We start from the raw sequence: 18319 nt of genomic DNA on the forward strand, positions 1-18319 counted from the left end.
TTGAAAGAACAACAATTATACTTATTTGAATTTCTATGCTGAGTTGCTACTTGTGCTTCGAGGTTCTTGAAACTCAGAATCTTGGAAGATTTGGCCTTTCAGTGACTATAAGATAGGGACAAAGATTTTATTGTGAGGTCATAAATAGAACGATTATTGTCACCAATCAACTCTTTTATACTTCATTCTACTAATTAGATGTGTAAATGCTACCTTCCTCCTGGCCCCTTTTCCCACAAAAAGAAGCATACCATAGCTGAGGTATATTGACATATCTCACTGAACTCAACATATTTATATCAGCTGAAGATTTGAGTCCAGTCACTTTGAAAATATTTAATCCTCTTATTTGCTTTCCTAATTTTAACTGATTTTTTGTTAGTTAATATGTTCATGGCATAAGTGTTGCAAATATTTGTAACTATGTACCTGAATATACATTCACATTAGATATGTTTACGTGGCCACTTTGAAAGTTCTTTATGGGAGTCATCCATTTAGGGAGCAGATAAGATGTTATGTGACAGTTGAAATTCTGTGAAAGACTATACCCTTACATTCTCCACTTTTATGAGACTATGATAAACTTAGTACAAAATATGCTTTGTGAGGTGATCTTAATGTGCTGATCATTTTACCCATTGTCCTAGTAAAATGTATTGGGCCACATTATACATAAGCTTATAAGATTCTACTGTATAACATTACCTAAATTACAAAGGCAGGCATAAGCTAGTTCTTCAGAGATGAAGGGATAACTAATGCTTCAGCTAAATGTCAAAATTGAAACGGGGTATTTCCTGACTCAGTGGCCATTCATTGGCAGGAAAAAGAGGTGTGAGTAAGTAAATAACATTTGGGCAAAGATACAGCTAGAGATGATTTTTAGAGATAAGAATTTCAATAAATCAGGAGAGAGAATTTCCTATCTTACCTCTCTTCTACTTTTCTCCCTGCCTATGAGATCCACAATTCTAGAAGGATGAGGAAAAGAGCATTGGCTTGGGGATGGGTCCCATCTGAAAAACAACTAGCCAGTAAAATTGTGAAAGGACACAAGAGAGACCTTTTTGCATTTACGTTTCAATTCACATTTTACCTTTCATTTCTTTGAAATCAAATCTGACTTTTGACCCATTATTTGTAATAATTTAAACCCTTTTTTTCTGTGGTTAATAAACTTGTTTTATTGTTTTATCTAAATCAGTGTGCTTGGACTGAAGTGTTCAGGACACTTTGTTTGAGATAAGATTTGTGCATATCATTTTCTATTAATGAAGTAATGGACTTTCTGTGATTTGTATTATTGTGGAGGGTACTGGACATTACAAGACAAATATTTTTGGGAATAAGTCTGGGACTAGGAATTTGCTGGTCTTGCTCTGTAATGTAATTCAGGAATGGCTAGTTTTATCACTCCTGCAACATGGCTGGGAGTCATTTACATGCTGATGGCAATCTGTATGCTGGCTGAGGAGTGGTTGCTGTCACATCAAAGCAGCATAAAAAGCACCTCAGGTTGGAGAATTGAATGGACATAGCTGTCAACAGTCCAGATTTTATTCTGGACAATGTCAAAAATTCCAAATTACAAAAAGCCAATACTTAAAATAATAGCTCTTTCAGAAATTTGCCATCTGTCAAAAGGGACATTAAGTATTTGTTGAATTTATAACAGCTGATCAAGTTTGTTGAATACATTCTTTCTTCACCTACAGCGAACTTACATTTATAGTGCATACTTCTCCAGAAGAATCCCAAGCAACATGCAGGCTCTTTACAGAGGTCAGTTCACATACTGTTGACATAGAAATAGAAATGTAGCCATGTTAGTCTGGTGTAGCTGAAGCAAAATACAGGACTATGTAGCACTTTAAAGACTAACAAGATGGTTTATTAGATGATGAGCTTTCGTAGGCCAGACCCACTTCCACTACTTTTTCTGAGGAAGTGGGTCTGGCCCACGAAAGCTCATCATCTAATAAGCCATCTTGTTAGTCTTTAAAGTGATACATAGTCCTGTATTTTGTTGACATAGAGGCACTCTATAACAGAGAAGGAGAGCAACCATATAACAATAATACCAATACAACACTTTAGGAGAGAACATAGAGAAAAATCAGGTTTCCTGTTAAAAATTAAAAGTAAATGTGAATTTTAGGCAAAATGTGACCATCCAAGTGATTATACCTCCTGTTTTCAATGTGATAATATTAGAGATATTTACTGTACTATTATGCATCCTCATTAGTACATACTTCAGTACATTGCTCTTTTACAGTGTCACAGTAAATATTTAACTTATACAGGTTTATATTAGGAGATCCTCATATTCTATCTATATATCCATCTGTTCTTTGAAAGGCAAGACATTCATTCAGACTCTAGTTACTAGAGTCAAGGTATGATGTGAAGTAGGTTTACAGTAGTATAGTATAATACAATAGTATAAAATAAGAATCAAGCAGGTCCCAAGACATTTTAAAATTAGGAAGTCCAAAACAATAGAAAATATAGTGGAAGGGAACCATTCTGCATTGACTAGAGGATGGACAATATTTTCCATCTCTAATTTCTGTGATTCTGTAAACTTGTTTCAGGGCGGTTGACTGAACTAAATGCGAGAGACTGTTCTCAGAGGAAGAGTTCATGTAATAAGTATCTAAATGGGATATTTCTAAGAAACTTAACATCCTAATGTTTAAGCACATTCTTACCCAGGATTTTATACGTTGGTGCATATATTTTTATGGCCATCCTTCCTAAGTTTGCATTGAGAATGTGCTTTTTTTGGTACTTACTCAGTAATACCCCACCATGGAGGTAACTGAATAGTCCTGGATAGGCATGGATCTGACAAAACCCCCAAACCCTGCTACCAGTGATGGAAGAGATTTGCAGGCAAAATGATGGCGAAAAGGCCAAGATTAGATGGCCAACAATCAGAAAAAGCAGGCACTTGAGTATGACAGATCAGCCTAGAACCTGCTTATGTTGGGGATAGATACTTCTGGGAGAAATCAGTTAGGTTTCCTGCTCCACCACTGATTTCTTCTTATACAACCTTGGGTGAGTCACTTTGAGATACTAAGAATCCGTTTCCCATCTATAAAGTGGATGGGATGTTATGAAGGTTAGATACATTTTAAAAGATTGTGAAGCACTTTGAGATGAACTGATGAACAGAGCCATGTAATAGTTTGGTAGTGATGCTATCCCTGTGTCCTCCTGGATACTTTAGCTAGTCTGCTATGAAGTAGTTTGATGCAAAAGGAAGAAATAGTGCAGGCCAAACATTCTTGTGTCTCCATAAGGATGGTCCACTATTCCATAAATCACAACCCCTCGGGGGGGAGGAGGAGGAGAGGAGGGAGCAGCTTGTCTCCAATGTCTCCTAGAGCTCAGTTGATGAAGCTTCCAGCAGTTTCACTGTAAGACTGTTCCTTATAGCTATGTCCTGCAGGACACTGGGTACTCAGTTCCTGACCCGCCAAATCACATCCTTAACTTTAAGCATACGTGTGGTCCTTATTGACATCCATACGATTATCCATGTGGTTAAAGTTAGCATATAAATGCTCTGCAAAATTAAGGCTTTAATGTTTAGCACCTTTAATGTTTAGCTTTAATGTTTAGCACCAGGGTCAAAGATCATGCCAGCATTTCTCAGAGACAGCTTTTTAAAAATGTTCCTCTTTCCTGCATCTATTCCATTATTCCTGCTTACATCCTTTGTAGAACCTTAAATAATGTCTCACTACGGTAAACCTTGGTGTTTATAACTTTCAGCTATTTACAGCTGATCACATCCCCTTTACTTATTGTTTAGCTAAGCTACACATATTTAGTTTAGTTTTTTTAAATCTTTCCTCATTAAGTCATCTCTCCAGTCCTTCAATCATTTTTACTGCTGCTATCCAAACTTATTTTCTATTTATTCCAGTTTTTCTACTTATTCCTTGTGTTGAGCTGCCATGGACTGATTATAGTATAACTTCCAGGACAACAGAGAACCCAGAAAATAAAATGCAACAACAAAATAGTAAAAAATATTTAAGAGTTTTTTATTTGTATTTCAAATAAATATTTATACAGGGAAAACTGACAAATTGTTCATAAGTACCCCTGAAGTAAGTGGCAGCTCTATAGACCGAAAAGGGAAGGTGAGTTTGAGATAATTCGGCCTCAGATGTGGTCTCTGGAAGCTGTTGTGTTGAAAAAACTATGAAAGATAGTTCAGCCTTAGGTATAAACTGGCACAACTGCTAGTGAAGTTACTGGAAATTGCACTCTGGAAATTTCAGGAAGTAAAAAGCTGTAAGAAATTGATCAGAGAAAATCTACTGTGCAGACATTGATGTGCTCAATTATGTGAAATTAACCTGGGAAAGGTTTGTACTCAGTCTTAAAAATCCTAGAGATTTGAGATCATACCAGATTCTGTGTCTTCGGAGTTTCCTATCTGCCTTTTCCCATGCCATCACTTATGTATAAAATGTACAGCTTCACAAGCCACTGACCTTTTTAATATCCTAAATAATTGTTTCTTTTACAGTGCCTACAAAAAGGGTCACAATCAGGCCTGCCAATGAGGGGGAGGGGAGAGAGGGAGAGGAGGAAAAGAAGGCAAGGAAGGCTGCTAATGCTGCTACTGCAGCACCAGCCAGAGCCCCGGGCCCTTGAAATCACTGCTGGAGTGCTGTGCATTCTGAGCACCTTTAAGGACTGACACAGGGCCACCATGGTCCGAGTGGCACTGAGGGCTGGCTGCTATCAGCCCCACCTCTTCCGCCCAAGGCCCTGGCCCCTTCCAGGAGTGCAGAATTGACCCCACCCTCACACCTTGCCCAGGGGCCTACAGAGGCTGTTGGCTCCACTGGTCACAACAAACAAAAATGAAAATACATTTAACTTCCTCCTTACACAAGATCTCCAAGTCAGTCCTGCCTTCTTGTTTCCTAGTGTGTCCTGTTTTCTGTATCTATTAATCTGGATTGTAAATTCCTTTGTGCAGGGGCTGTTTTTTTCTGGTGCTCTGTATCATTTTGAAATATTAATGTCCATGTTTTTAGGCTACATCAAGCTCCCCTTTATTTTTAGGTCTTGTCTACACTAGAAAGGGTTTGCAGCATTGCTGTCCTAGGGAACACTAAACTTATGCCAGCAAAAGAACAAAGTAAACTATCAGCAAAAAACCCACTATTTTGATTATATAATTTGTTTCTACATGACGGCTTTTTCTGGCACAGGTATGTCAATTAGAAATGTGATTCCCTTCCCCCTGTGTGTCTAAGTAAAATAGTGATGCGAGCAAAACTTTTATGTGTGGACAAAGCCTCAGGCTCATTCTCCAGCCAGTTCCTACACATTTTTTTGACTGACAAGTCAATGTTATCTGCACCTAGGATGCACTCCCCACACCTTCCAGGTGCAGAAACCATGCAGAGCTTCTAAGTCTCCATACACTGTGGCTTTATATCTATTAAGTTCTGAAACATTCATGGGAACCAAGGAGGTAGCATTCCACTGAGGCATCTTTGACTTAGGATGGTCCAAGAGCTTTCAATATTTAGAAACAGAAAATGGTTAAGATCCACTATATAGAGTGCAAAGAAACATGGGATGTAAACTATTACTAAAGACAGGGATTCTGTGGAGAGTCAGAAAATATCAGCAAAAGGAATTTAAACTTTTTAAATCAGAAAAAAATTGCTCTAGGTTCCAAGGGAGATTATTTAAAAGATACAGGTGGGATATTGTGTAATCTGTTGTGCTCAGGTAGAGGGTGACATGGAACCTATGGGTATCAAATAAATATTGTTGGGAGTTGGAAATTAGAAGAATTGGGGAATAAGTTGAAGGTAAGATCAAGATGAACGAAGGAAGGATTTGTCTGGAGGAGAGGAAGAAAAGAAAAGGATGGGAAAATAAAGAAGTTATTCAAATAGTTTGGATAATGCCAGATAGACACTGAAAGTCTTAAGTGAACTGTGTAAGGGTCACCCATTTCTAATAAAAAACAGGACTTGGTATTTACTTATGAATTTAAGACAGTAATATAGAGTATTCAGATACTTACATTTACTGAAAAATATTGTAAATCTCACTTTTTCTAAAGGGAATAATATAAAATATAATCTAATCCACAATCTCTAATATTTTAAACAAAATATAACTATGGCATTTCAATTAAAATATCTCTCAGATTCCTGAGATACTAAATGGTTCATTCATCTTCCTCTCACTATACAAAGATATTAACTAACATAAATGGCTTCTCAGCTAACCTTTTTAAAAAGGTTGTTTGAAGATTACTTATTAGTGAGAGAGCCACTGGAATCATCAACTCTTGTGCATTGCAAAACATGTTATTAAGCAAAGTAGTCAGCAGAGTTGGAAAGACCTGCTGATGCAGAAAAACTTTTAAACAATGAAGATCACTTAAATTATATTTTTGGCTTCAATACTCTAATGAAAAATATTGAAAATGGAACATGGTAGGATGATAAGAAATTTTACAGACTTTAAAACTAGCACATTTACCCTGCTTTGGTCGGGTCCTTAACTCCATTTTTTTTATAATAAAAAGAAAAATGTACTTGCTTTATTTAAAAGATTGTATTTTTAACAGTGTAATTTTGAAGTTAATTTTTATTTTGGATTTCATGAAAATGGGGGTTAACATTTTCCATTTAATTAGTTTGTAGTATTTTTTTTGTAAATTGGAATTCCATCAAATATACTTTTTTCTTCATCCTATAAACTCTTATAATGTGCTATGTTTTAACAAGAAAAGGGCTATAGTCGTAGTTTGCAATAACATTTCTTTGAGTTTTCAATTCTTAAACATTGATTTAGCTGTGCAGAAACAGAGCAGTACTCCAAATTTCTCCATTTTTTTCTTGTTGTTTCTGTAAGGTTTATTGAGAAACAATCCTATTTCAGATTCTTCCTATATTTCTGGTACATCTTGTTTCAGTCCGGGGTGAAAGTAACTTAAATGTCTTACAGGTACTGTTGTATCACAACCCACTCTGGAGGGCCTTCAGGCAAGGAGGTTGAGGGGAGCTGTAAGAAATTTAAGTGTGGAGTGGAATGCAGGGGGCTCAAGGCAGGGGGCTGGGCACTGTCAGGGTGTGGCTGGGCTCAGAGCAGGGGGTGGGTTAGTGGAGGGTGCAGGTGTCAGGGCTTGGGGGGTGAAAAGGGGTTGAGGGCAGGGGAATCTGTGGAGGACAAAGGTAGGGCAAGCTGAAGCAGATTTGTATGAAAGGCTGCTTGCTCTATCGCTTCCTGTCCCTGTGAGGGAGCAAGAACAAAGTGCACAGCTCCCCTTCACTCCCCAGACAGAGTGAGGAATGCAGCAAACTGTGCACTTTCCCCTCACTCCCTGACAGTGAGGAAGAGGAATAGCCAGCAACATGTCTCTGTATGAATGGAGGATGGGGGGAGGAGGAGCTTCAGCCCCCCTCTACCCTCCCTAAAAGATGCCTGGGGGAGGGAATCTCAGGGCAGGGAGGAAGTAGTGGATGGGGAGGAGGACACCCCCCTGCTATCCTCTTTCATCTGCCTGGTGATTCTCTCTCTTTTCTGTTCGGTTTTATGAGAAGTACATAAAAACTCATCCCATTCCACACACATTCCATTTTCCTGGCACAATACAATTTTATCTTATCTTGCTTTAAGTTATGGTAAGAAGAAACTATATCAAATTTGGTGGTTCTAGCTCTTACTGTTTAGGAGGAGTTCTTGAACAAACACACAGACAGACAGACAAACTCTCTAAAATATATAGTAAATAAGAGTACCACTAGCTATTGATAAGCTGTGTAAAAAGAGGCAATTGGAAAGCGTGTTTTAGGAAAACTGATAAATTAGGGGTTTTGCAATTAGATAGGGAGCCTTAAAACTCTATCACCGGTTGATTTGTAGCACACGGCAATTTTTTTTTACCACATGATGATTATTTGCTGCTCTGTGTGAAATGAGTTGGAAGTCTCAGCTCAGTACTTAACATACAGATATCCACACCATGAAAACTATTATGGTTCACATTAATTGGAAAACTCTGTTAGCAGTAATACCAAGAATTAGCATTGTTTATCTGTTCCCCAAGCAAACTACATGTTTTAGTACTTGGATCCTGAGTTTAAGAATAAAAAATAAAATAAATCTATGTGTGTAGTAAAAAGATTTTCTTTGCATGAGTTTTAGATGATTCATTTTACTCCTTATTCCCTCTCCCATTTCTTCCCTTTCAGCATTCCTCTCTAAATATCCCATTGGGGTTTCTTTAATAAAGTCTTGTTTTAACGAGTCTTTGTAAACCCGTGTCTATTTTTGCATGATATATGAGAGGCTTTTTATTGTATTTTTGTAATATTCTTCTGCTGGAACATTTATACATACACATAGTCCCAGTTTAGCAACACCCTCATCAAGGTTTATATTTAATACTGTATACAAAAATCACACAAAAATATTATGTCCAAACTGGGGACTAATACATGATCTGGTAGTAAATCTCAAAATGGAAGAAAACTTAAAATATGGTCATTATACTTTAAGGGAAGCATTGTACTTTGCTTTCCTCAAATTCTACTTTCACCTTTATTTTTACATATCAAGATATTGATCCATTCTCAACATTTTTTCCTACCCATGGGATTGCTTTAGAAGTATGGCTGTAGTTCTTGACTTAAATTAATTTGGATGATGATAAAGGACCCTCCAATACTACCTGTAGACTTTGTCTACACTGTGAGTTTTTGCGGCAGAAAATATGCTAATGAGGGACTCATTAGCATGAGTCATGATATCATTAGCATATTTTCTGCTGTTTCTTTTTGGGCAAGGGGTTTTTCCACAAAAAGAAGCAGTGTAGCCACTTCTGTTTTGCTCAAAAATCTCTTGAGCAAAAAAAGAAACGGCAGAAAATATGTTAATGATATCGTGACTCAGGCTAATGAGTTCCTCATTAGCATATTTTCTGCTGCAAAATTTGCAGTGTAGACAAATCCGTAGTGAATAGATTAGACATGATTGCCATCTCACTTACCTCATTAGTTCTTTCCTACATTATGGGAATTCATGTAGTCATAAAGCCACCGTATGGGATTTTTATTGTTGCAAGAATGTTTGTGATATTGTTCCTGGGATTTTATATACATATTTTTGATATCAGCTGTTAATGCTTCCAGTATGCATTCTTTAAAATAATAATTTGAATCCACTGTTCTCACTAAAGCACAACATTTGTACTTAACACAGGCTTGATGTTTTGTTGAGAAGAGATGTCCCGAACTGAACTTGTTTCTCAGAGTGGAATTACATAATTTCTCTTGCAATGCTGCTGAATTTTCCTCTTTTTAGGAGAATTAGAAACTGTGGGAGGAGGCTTATCTAATAAAATTACCTTACACACAAGTTCAGAATCCTGCATAAAAGTGTTAGTTTGGGGACTCAGAGACCTGCCAAATATCCTTTTATTAAATGCCCTCTGCCCTTTGTGTGAGGGCAAAGCAATAAGGTACAGGTTGAATCTCTCTGGTCTGGTACTCTTGGGACCTGACTGGTGCCAAACCAGACAATTTGCCGGATCAGGGGAGGTCAATATTGTCTAGCAGCATTACCAACATTTCTACTGTTTACTGGGATGTTAGAAGACAGTTGGGGTAAATTAGAGCAAAATAGCAGCACACAGCACTGAAAGCAGGACTGGTGGCTGTAAACAAGCCTTATGGCCAACTAAAATCATGCTGGACCACAGATGTTGCCGGACCAGAGAGCGCCGGAGTTTCAACCTGCACTTTCATAGCTTTGTCTTACACTCCACTATCATATTTTAGATCCAAGAGTAGCTTTTTTTTAAAGCATCCATCAGCTGCAAAAATGCACTAGAAATATTCCACTTCGCAAAACGTAGGGGATTATTGTGAAATATCTTGCAAATACCTTTCCAGAATACATGTTACAAATACATCAATGAGAGGATTGAGAACAGGACAACACTGCTGTGCTGAAGCAGTACTACAGTAGTGCATCTGATGAAGATGCACTGTGCAGATGGGAGAGGGTGCTCTGTGAGAGGCAGAAACTACGTCAGTAAGAGAGCTGACATACTGTAGCATGGACACTGCTTTAAATTGCTGTAACTTACATTGCTCCCAGGGTGTCATATTCACACACCTGAACAACTTAAGTTACGTTGACTTACACGATAGAGTAGACCATCCTTAGAGACAGACCATTTTGCAATATGTTTATTTTATTGAAGCAGCCAAGAATCTCTTCATAAATGTGACACTTTGTGTCTCTACCTTTAAATCTAACAGTTACATGATCACATACTGCTTTTTCCACTTCACCCTGGCAGAGTTATATTGCAATTGGAAAGGAAGTGTCATAAAGGAAAGTGTTAGAATAAACTGTCAGCAATACTTTCATCACTGCTTATGACATAGAAATATAGACAGTGAAAGAATCGAAGTCAAACAATATCCTCTCCCTAAAGTCTTAAAGAAATCAAAATTTGAAACTGTTTCTGCTTACTTAAGATTAGCTTTTTACATGCTTTTCTCCCCTCCATCTCAGTTCCCTTTTGTAGGTAGCTAAACTGTAAGAAATCCTGCAGTAGCATTTTCTTTAAACTGTAGAGGATTACGTGCTTTGAGTTATTATCATGTCTGAAATTGCATTTATTTGGGATGGCATTAGAGTAGTTGGGAATTAATGTGGGTCTCCTTGAAACATAATCAGTTCTGGAGGAGTTTTCCTTTTCTCATTTCAATAAATATACCCCTCTTGTGTTTTTGTAAATGTGCAACCCTGAATGTGTCCGATGTATACACAATAAACTATATTTGGATACAAAGGAATTAAAATAAGAGAATTAAATAACGTATGGCACATCTACTGCAAGTATCTATATTTTTCTATATATGTTAGATAATATCAACCTTTCATGGTCCATTTGAGGAAAATGAAGTTTTGTAAAGTAATAATGAAATGACAAATATGTTTCTAAAACACATATTAGCTCACCTACAATTAATAGTAACAAGCCAGATTTCTGAGGAATATTGCTCCTTTTAAACAATGGCTGAGGATATAATGAAGGAGATCTGATCTCAATAAAAACAAGAAACCAGTCAAATACATCATAAACAATGCATGAGTGAGAAGAAGATTGTTATAGAGTACATAATCACCCAGGAAACTTGGTTGAAATGCAATTAATGAAACAGGCATAATTATGGCCTCAAATAGCAATGAGAGCAGCAAGATAACATTTATCTCTTTCAAAAACCGCTGATTATGTAGCGCTGGGAAGAAGGATCCAAGAATTTGGGGTGCAAGTGGTGTTATTGTCCATCCTCCCTGTTGAAAGGAAAGGACTAGGCAGAGATTGTCAAATTCAGGAAGTAAATGCGTGGTTGTGCAGGTGGTATTGCAGAGAGGGCTTTGGTTTCTTTGACCGTGAGACTCTGTTTCAGGCACAAGTATTTTTAGGAAGAGATAGGATCCACTTAACCAAGAGAGGAAGGAGCATCTTCGCGGGTCGGCTTGCAAACCTAGTGAGGAGGGTTTTAAATTAGGTTCGTTGGGGGGCAGTGACCAAAACCCTGAGGGTAGTGGGAAAGTTGGATAGTGGGAAGAAATGCAAAGAGGAACAAGCAAGAAAGGAGGACCCCTGATTCCAATGGGGAACATAGGGAGATCAACTGGTTATCTGAGATGTTTGTACACTAATGTGAGAAGCCTGGGCAACAAACAGGGAGAACTAGAGGCCCTGACCCATTCCAAGAAATATGATTTAATTGGGATAACAGAGACTTGGTGGGATGACTCGCATGACTGGAGTGCTGTCATGGAAGGGTATAGATTGTTCAGGAAGAACAGGCAGGGGAGAAAAGGAGGAGGAGTTGCACTATACCTAAGGGTATGTCTACACTACAAAAATGCACTAGTTCGAATTAACTTTGATAGGCGCTACACATACAAACGGCTAGTTCGAATTTAATTCGAACTAGCGGAGCGCTTAATTTGAACTAGGTAAACCTCATTCTACGAGGACTAATGCCTAGTTTGAATTAAGTAGTTCGAATTAAGGGCTGTGTAGACCCTTAATTCGAATTAGTGGGAGGCTAACCCTTCCCAGCTTGCCCTGGTGGTCACTCTGGGCACCACCAGGGAAACTCTTCTGCCCCCTCCTGGCCCCAGACCGCTTAAAGGGGCACAGGCTGGCTATGGTGCCAGTGCCAGGTGCAAGTCTGCCAGCACCCAGCCAGCAGACCCTGCACTTGGCACGGCACGAACCAGCCACCCGCTGCCACCCAGCCCTCCCCTCTTCCCGGGACCAGGCTGGCAGCTCCCAGGAGCCTGGTCTAGTGCGGAGACCGTGGACCTCATCGAGGTTTGGGGGGAAGCCTCCAACGTCCATGACCTCTGCACTAGGCACAGGAAAGTGGCCGTCTAGGGCAGGAGAGCTGCCAGCCTGGCCACACAGGAGCAGGTTTGCATGAAAATCAAGGTGGTCCAGTGAGACCCCCGACCCTGAGCCCTGAGCTAAGAACACAAGAACATAAGAATGGCCATACTGGGTCAGACCAAAGGTCCATCTCGCCCAGTAGCCTGTCTGCCGACAGCGGCCAACACTAGATACCCTGGAGGGGATGGACCAAAGACAATGACCAAGCTATTTGTCTCGTGCCATCCATCTGAAGCCTTCCACAAACAGGCCAGGGACACCATTTCTATCCCCTGGTTAATACCACTCCATGGACCCAACCTCCATGACTTTATCTAACTCCTCTTTAAACTCTGTTCTAGTTGTTGCCTTCACAGCCTCCTGCAGCAAGGAGTTCCACAGGTTGACTATTTGCTTTGTGAAGAAGAACTTTCTGTTATTAGTTTGAAGCCTGCTACCCATTCATTTCATTTGGTATCCTCTAGTCCTTCTATTATGGGAACTAATGAAGAACTTTTCTTTATGCACCCTCTCCACACCACTCATGCTTTTATAGACCTCTATCATATCCCCCCTCAGTCTCCTCTTTTCTAAGCTGAAAAGTCCCAGTCTCTTTAGTCTCTCTTCATATGGGACCTGTTCCAAACCCCTGATCATTTTAGTTGCCCTCCCCTCTCCCACCCTCTCTCTTCCCCTCTCCCACCTCCTTTCCAGTCTTCCTGAGTTTTGTTAAATAAAGAGAGTTTCTATTTTTGACCACACGTGTCCTTTATTTTGTACATCAGGAAGTGGGGCTAGGGACGGGTAAGTGGAAGGAGGTGAGGGAGGAATGGGGTACGAGCCCATAATGAGGAGGACTGGGGTGGCTCTGCGGGCTCTTTAGGGTGAAAACTCTCCTGCAGCCCCATGGGTCCGAACTTAATGCATCCGAGGGTACTGAGGGAGTTGGCAAATGTCATTGAGGAGCCTTTGGCCATTATCTTTGAAAAATCGTGGAGATTGGGACAGATTCCGGGTGATTGGAAAAAGGCAAATGTAGCGCCCATCTTCAAAAAAGGGAAGAAGGACGATCCAGGGAACTATAGGCTGGTCAGTCTTACCTCGGTTCCTGGAAAAAGCATGGAAGGGATCCTTAAGAAATCCATTTTGAGGCACTTGGAAGAGAGGAAAGTGATTAGGAATAGTCAGCATGGATTCACAAAGGGCAAGTCGTGCCTGACCAATCTGATTAGCTTCTATGATGAGGTAACTGGCTCTGTGGACATGGGAAAGTCAGTGGATGTGATATACCTTGACTTTAGCAAGGCTTTTGCTACGGTCTCCCACAATATTCTTGCCAGCAAATTAAGGGAATATCGATTGGATAAATGGACGGTAAGATGGATAGAAAGATGGCTAGAAGGCTGGGCCCAGCGGGTAGTGATCAATGGGTCGATGTCAGAATGGCGGTTGGTTTCTAGCGGAGTGCCCCAAGGTTCAGTTCTAGGACCGGTTTTGTTCAATATCTTTATTAATGACCAGGATGAGGGGATGGATTGCACCCTCAGCAAGTTTGCAGATGACACTAAGCTAGGGGGAGAGGTAGATACGCTTGGGGGCAGAGATAGGGTCCAGAGTGACTTAGACAAATTGGAGGATTGGGCCACAAGAAATCTGATGAGGTTCAACAAGGACAAGTGCAGAGTCCTGCACTTGGGATGGAAGAATCCCAAGCATAGTTACAGGCTGGGGACCAACCAGCTAAGTAGTAGTTCTGCAGAAAAGGACCTGGGGGTTACAGTGGATGAGAAGCTGGATATGAGTCAACAGTGTGCCCTTGCAGCCAAGAAGGCTAATGGCATATTAGGTTGCATTAAGAGGAGCATTGCCAGCAGATCCAGAGATGTTATTATTCCCCTTTATTTGACTCTGGTGAGGTCACATCTGGAGTATTGTGTCCAGTTCTGGACCCCCCCCCCCACACTGCAAAAAGGATGTGGACGCATTGGAGAGGGTCCAGCGGAGGGCGACCAAAATGATTAGGGGGCTTGAGCATATGACCTATGAGGAAAGGCTGAGGGAGTTGGGTCTGTTTAGTCTGCAGAAACGAAGAGTGAGGGGGGATTTGATAGCAGCCTTCCACTTCCTGAAGGGAGGTTCCAAAGAGGATGGAGAAAGACTGTTCTCAGTAGTGACAAATGGCAGAACAAGAAGCAATGGTGTCAAGTTGTGGTGGGAGAGGTCCAGGTTAGATATTAGGAAAAACTATTTCACTAGGAGGGTGGTGAAGCACTGGAATGGGTTACCTAGAGAAGTAGTGGAGTCTCCATCCCTCGAGGTGTTTAAGTCTCGGCTTGACAAAGCCCTGGACGGGTTTATTTAGTTGGGATTGGTCCTGCCTAGAGCAGGGGGCTGGACTTTATGACATTCTGAGGTCTTTTCCAGCCCTATGGTTCTATGATTCTATGATTCTATGATTCTATGAAAAGCAAAGTTCTGGTGTTGAAATATTTAGAATATACATTTTATTTTAGTACAGGCATATGTTTCAGCCTTATGATCCTAATTTGTAGTTGAAGGAACATATAATTTTATAAATAAAACCATATTAAAAGAAGGTAAAGTTGTCAAGAGAAACATTCAAATGTCAGAAAAAGGAAAATGTAAGCCCATGTATGCTATCTTTACAGTGCTCTTTTTTTAGATATAGCACGATTTAGTGTTTTATTACAAGCTCACCTTATTTGATAATTTCATGATAGTCTTTTATCGTCAGTAAGTATCAAAGCAATTTACAAAAGAGTAACTGATCGTTACAAGGTGGAGTCACTGAAGCAGAGGTAGTCTAGGTGATTTGCTATTTTTTATTTTTCTTTCCCCCCCAAAAGAAAATATTTCTAGATAATTGTAATTTTAAATCCCTTAAAATCTGTTATCATCTATGTTCATTAGGAATTTCCCAGTAAGTAGATATTTCTATTGGCTTTCCTTCCTGTAAGTGACACACCTTTTGGAAGGGGGAGTTCTTATTCTATGTCTTTTTGGTCTAGAATTCAGTGTTGGGTAGAATCTGGCCACTTTTTCTTCACTTCTTTTAGGGGATTGAAGATTATTTCACCTCTTTTTGGAAGGTCTGCATGTTATTTATTTTAACATTATATTTTGTGGAAACATAAAGGAAAAATATGGAATCCTTGACTTTCTTCTAGTGTGAAACTTTTAAAAAATTCTTTTAAGGAGCCATTACTGTGGATTTTTTTTAAAAGAAAGAAAAAAGCACATTTCTAGAGAATGTCTAGTAAGTTAAAATGAATGCATCAGAAATGTACATCAAACATGACTACTGTAATTGAATTGTGGTTTTTTTTGGAAGGGAATGTCAGCACAAACCATATGATCTGTCTGAAATATTCATTTTTCAATATACACTTAAAGTAGAAACTATTGAGACGTAGGCACCAAAGGATGACGATGTAGTTTTGAAACCTGCTCAGACTAGTTGTTTGTACAATGTCTTAATAGAAATTCCTCAAATGAAAAGGGAAAGCAGAAAATTGAGATTAAATGAATACATTCACTAAAAAGTCATAGACTCTACCGAAACCAACAACTTAACCAAATCTTCTTATGTTCTTGAATAAATTGAATAATGTAATACTGCTCAAATGTCAAAGTTCATTTCTTCCAGAAAGGAAAAAGTCAATTCAAAATCAGTTCAACAAAACAACATTCTTTTAACTTCTATGAAAGCTAAGCATTACTGATCTAGCTTAGTGTAAGGCATTTATCTCACACATTTATCCTTCCATAGCTGAGGGCCGAGACAGGCCACTACACTACCTTAGTCCTATTTTGACTTGTGCTTTAAGTAGGTTTCATATATATATATATATATATATATGTTTCATGCTACCATTTTCTCAAGGGTGAATTTAACTTTCAATGGGCAATCAGCTATATGAATCAGTATATAGAAAGGATGATTTTTTCATAGGCTCAGCACAAACTTAATCCTCTTTTTTAAGTGAGAGGCACATTTCTTTGATGTTGTCTTCTCTTCTATAAACATGCAACATGTGTGGGGATTTTTTGATATAAACTAATGGCTGAAACAGGCTTCAGAACTGTTTTCATATATAAAATAATTGGAAGCAAACCAGGAAAAGAACAGAGAAAACAAACCTGACAGATGTTAGTTAGTGTACTAGTGTACTATTAAAAGGTGCTCAAAACTCAGATCCTTAGACATATGTAGGTGCCCAGGTCCATTCCTTTCTTAGGCCTTTCCCCTTCTTTACCTCTTCCTACCCATGCTTCACCCCTTCCTGTAAACCCTGCCCATGTTCTGCCCCACCCTGTTCCCACAGCATCTCTTTTCCTGTAGCTCACCCCTTCTCTTCCCTCTCCTGCTCTTCCCCCTTCTGCATCCATTCCCCAAAGTCCCTTTTCCTGAGATACATGACCTGGGGGGATTTGCAGGGCACCTGGCATGGGGCCAGTAGCGGGGGATTGGGCCTCCAGCACTCACCACAGTGGTAGGAGCCATGAAAAGCGTAGTGACCCAGCAATTTGCTTTTTCTGCACTCATCTCCTAGCTGCTTCATGGCAGTGGTGGGAAGCGGAGTGCCTCACCCACCCCTAGCCCACTCCACTCCTCTCTCTCAAGCCATGTCAAACGGGGGCAGAGTAGAGCAGAGCCAGTTGGGGACAGGGCACTCTGCTTTGCACTGCCATAGTGAAAGCAGGGGGCCCAATCACTGGTGCTGCCCCTCACCTGGCCCCCCAAATAATCTTCTAGGCCTCCCTGGCCTGTGGGCTAAACTCAGTTTGAAGGACTGTCCCATCTGTAGGACGGTCGTGGAGGCCACCCCAAACTGTCCCATGGACAGGACAGCTCTGTAGGTGCCTAGTTCCCACTGATTTCAATATGTTAGGCACCTAAATATTTTTGAGGTTTGGGCCTCAGATACTGTAGCGATAAGCATGGTATAAAAACGTATATAGCAAAGAGCAATCCAGAATAGAAGGCAGATCTGCTCCTACACTGTGAGAAAATGACATGGAGTTTCATGTTTGCTGTCTCAATTGCTTTCCTATCAAATTTTAGTAAAAGGCCACTTTTCTACTTGCCTGCCCACAGGCTCAGCTTGGGATCTGGAAGTCCATGTGTGTTTCATAAAGACTCCTGTAAAAGTTTCTTCAGAGAAAATTCTACCTTCACTTATTCCTGTACAATTCCACTGTTTTCAATGAGATTCCATAGTGTAACTGGGGTGAATTTTGTTCTGTAGCTGAAATATAGTTAACTGTTCTGTGAATGACGAATGAGCTAGACTAGAAGCCAGCTGTTCTTAAAGTTATGCTAGCTCTGTAGCAAGAGCAGTTAAACAGAAACATAAATTTTATTTTTACCAGGATAAGCAGATATGACACCAAACACCTACAGATTAGCCGATTAAAATGATGTCACTTTTACACCGCCATTATTCTGAGAATATTCCCAAAATATGGAATAGAAAAAGGTTTGTCACTTTCTAAAATATATGTACATTTAGCACAGAGTAAGCTTTTTTTATAATCTCATCCCTTTCTTTAGGCTTCTCACATCTCCTCTCCAAAATCTGCAATATGACATTCTGCTCAAAATGCTGTTGAAACTTTTTTCTTTTAACCCTGTGTTTGTACAGTAGTAAGATTTGAACTGAAATATCCCCTGCTGAAATAATGTGTTATAGTTTCACAGTCTTTATTTTCTTCTAAGGTGGAACATGAAAGAACAGAATATTTATTATTGTTTTTTGGAGGACACAAAATGGTAGTCCTGATTGTGTCTTCTTTTAGTCATTTAATTGGCTAATCCTTACATAGTTCATT

The sequence above is a fragment of the Pelodiscus sinensis genome, chromosome 8, assembly GCF_052426305.1.
Source record: "Pelodiscus sinensis isolate ZL-2025 chromosome 8, ASM5242630v1, whole genome shotgun sequence".
NCBI lineage: Eukaryota > Metazoa > Chordata > Testudines > Trionychidae > Pelodiscus > Pelodiscus sinensis.